Below are 2,558 nucleotides of genomic sequence, written 5' to 3'. Positions count from 1 at the left end.
GGGGTGCTAAGAGGCATGGCAGCCCCCGAGAAGATTAGTAGCTGCTTTGGAGCTGTCGGTGAGGATAGCCTGAGCTAGACACCTAGACACCTGACTTGGAGAAATGCCCTTCCATTTCAAAGAACAGAATGCTGAGGAAGGGATGGCAGGTGACGAGAGGTGTGCTTCAAATCTTTCAACAGTATTTTACCTGCCAGGAATAACCTCTTTACCTCACTGCACCATGAAAAAGCTGCTAATGAGACTTGAGCACAAAGTGGACCTGAAGAACCAAAAGCCATTGCTTCCAAATGAAGAACCCTGAATGGATTTAAGCCTTGATCCTTTTTAGTCACTACTGAGACTTACCCGTCACATGAGGATGGCAAGCAGGCGAAAATCAACAAGGCCTTGCATGGTCCTTGCCATGGAACAGGATACCGACCTGCAGTGGGTATTGGATTTGGATGCAGGTCCTCCAGGCCTCACACCTCTAGAGAATGCCAGAGTGGCAGCAGCTCAGGTGACAAGGAAGTCCATGAACCTTTGGGTTCTGAAAATCAGCAAAATAAAAACGTTGAAGGTGGCTATGAATGTAAATATTATACTTTTCAAACTCCAGATCTAAATATATTTACTTTCCACATGGATTCAGAACATCCCAATGTAGTGCTAAATTCATCCTGTGTTTGTGTTGAATGCAATTTTCTTATCAAAATGATGTACTTTCTGAGCATAATCTGAAATATCACCCAGGTGAAGAGAATTTCTAGTTGACTATGGTAAAATGTAATAACTAGACAATCTTTGAACAAACGATAAATGATCTGACTTTTGATGGCAGTTTTGTTAAAGAGGAGATTACAGAACAGACAGAATCCATATAAATTTCTTTCTTAGGAACCTCTGTCAGTAAAACTCCCATTATGAAAATGATGAAAAGTAAAGTAGAAAAACAAATGGATTACACTGCATCATAACTCAGCTGAGAAGAAAGACAGTGAGATCAAACCAGACTCAAGAAAATGTAGAAAGTGCAAGTTCTTCAGCTTCAGGGTCTAATACAAGTACTTTCATTGTGAACAGAATACATCCAAATACTGTCAGTACAGTAGGGACCCCCACAGCAGTCCTTCCTGGACTGGCACAGGTCATAACTGCAGTGTCAGCTCAGCAGAACTCTAACTAAATTCCTGAAGTCTTAATCCCTGTCAATAGCATTTCTGTCTACAATACTGCAATAGATAGCAACCCCCTTTTACGTAACACAACAAATTCCCTTATCCAACAATGTTGGAAATCACAGTTCTTTCTGCTCAAGTGCAATGTACAGAGGAACAGCATGTACAGAAAAACAAGATATGGTTTTCTGCCAACATCCGAAACATGGTGTTAGTTGGATTCCAGAAGAAGTAGAGGAAAAAAGAAGAAAACAGTTCAATGGGACTGTCCATACTACTCCTTAGATCATCACTGTCATTCCTGCACACATTTCCATGGGGGGTAAAGGGTTACCCTTGATGTTACAGACATGCCAAATAGTTGGTCCACCAGGTCTGGTTCTTACCCAAGTGGCTGGAATGAATACCTTCCCTGTAACAACACCAATAGCCTTGACAGTGGCTGGGTTCCCAATCGGACAAAGGTACAGGAAAGCCAAGCACCTGCTGCTCAGCCTGTAGCAGAAACAAAGCCAGACACAGAAGCAGTTCCACCTTCTCAGGATGGCAGACCAGGGGAGTCACTGGTGAACCCGGATTCATTTAGCATTTGGGCAAAAAACACTAAAGAGCACCCGGCAGAATTGAAAGTTAGCTACCTTAAAAATCAGTTTCTCCATGACTCAGAAATCATCAGGCTTATGAAAATCACAGGTCTGACAAAAAGAGAGATTAAAATACAGTTTAGTGACACAGGTACAACCAGAGAAACCCAAAAAGTGACCAGTGCTTACATGTCAACAGCGACCCCTCTAACCCATCACCACGGACTCCAGTGATGAAAGCACAGACGCCCCACCTGCAGTTACTTCACAGCCTACACAGGCCTGGAATCCTTTTCTTGACTTCACTCCCCAGAAATTTAAAGAGAAAACTGCAGAGCAGCTTCACGTTCTTCAGACCAGTTTTCTCAACAGCTCTGTTCTTACAGAGGAGGAATTAAATAGGCTAAGAGAGCAAACCAAAAGAGAAACTGATGTTTGGTTTACAGAGAAGAAGAAATCAGAAACTTTAAAGGAAGAGAAAATAGAAATAGATGAAAGTAATGCAGTTAATTCCAAAGAAGAGGCTGGAGAAACTTCTCCTGTAGATGAATTGACCCAGCCTAAGTCAGGGAACATGGGTAAGATATGCAGAAAAGCCCCCGAGCAGGTGCACATGCTTAAAAGTGCATCTGTCTGCAGCCAGTGGCTATCAGCAGAGGAGTATGAGAAATTGGCTGAAGAAAGTGGCCTTGCTAGGACAGGCGCAGTTGCTTTGGGGACATGCGTTATGCTTGGAAGAATGGAAACTTGAAGTGGTGCTGCTACTATGAGAGCTCCAACTCTAGCAGCATGAATGGCCTGTCCTCCCTTAGGA

The 2,558-nt window shown here is 43.0% G+C and overlaps 1 pseudogene; it reads left to right on the top strand.

Moving 5' to 3' along the window:
• The first annotated feature begins 361 nt into the window (after positions 1-361).
• LOC101572083 lies at positions 362-2,551 on the top strand (annotated as a pseudogene).
• Positions 2,552-2,558: the final 7 nt, after the last annotated feature.

The sequence above is a fragment of the Octodon degus genome, unplaced genomic scaffold (assembly GCF_000260255.1).
Source record: "Octodon degus isolate 3935 unplaced genomic scaffold, OctDeg1.0 scaffold00150, whole genome shotgun sequence".
In the NCBI taxonomy this organism is placed as follows: domain Eukaryota; kingdom Metazoa; phylum Chordata; class Mammalia; order Rodentia; family Octodontidae; genus Octodon; species Octodon degus.
This window is presented reverse-complemented; position numbering and strand designations above follow the sequence as displayed.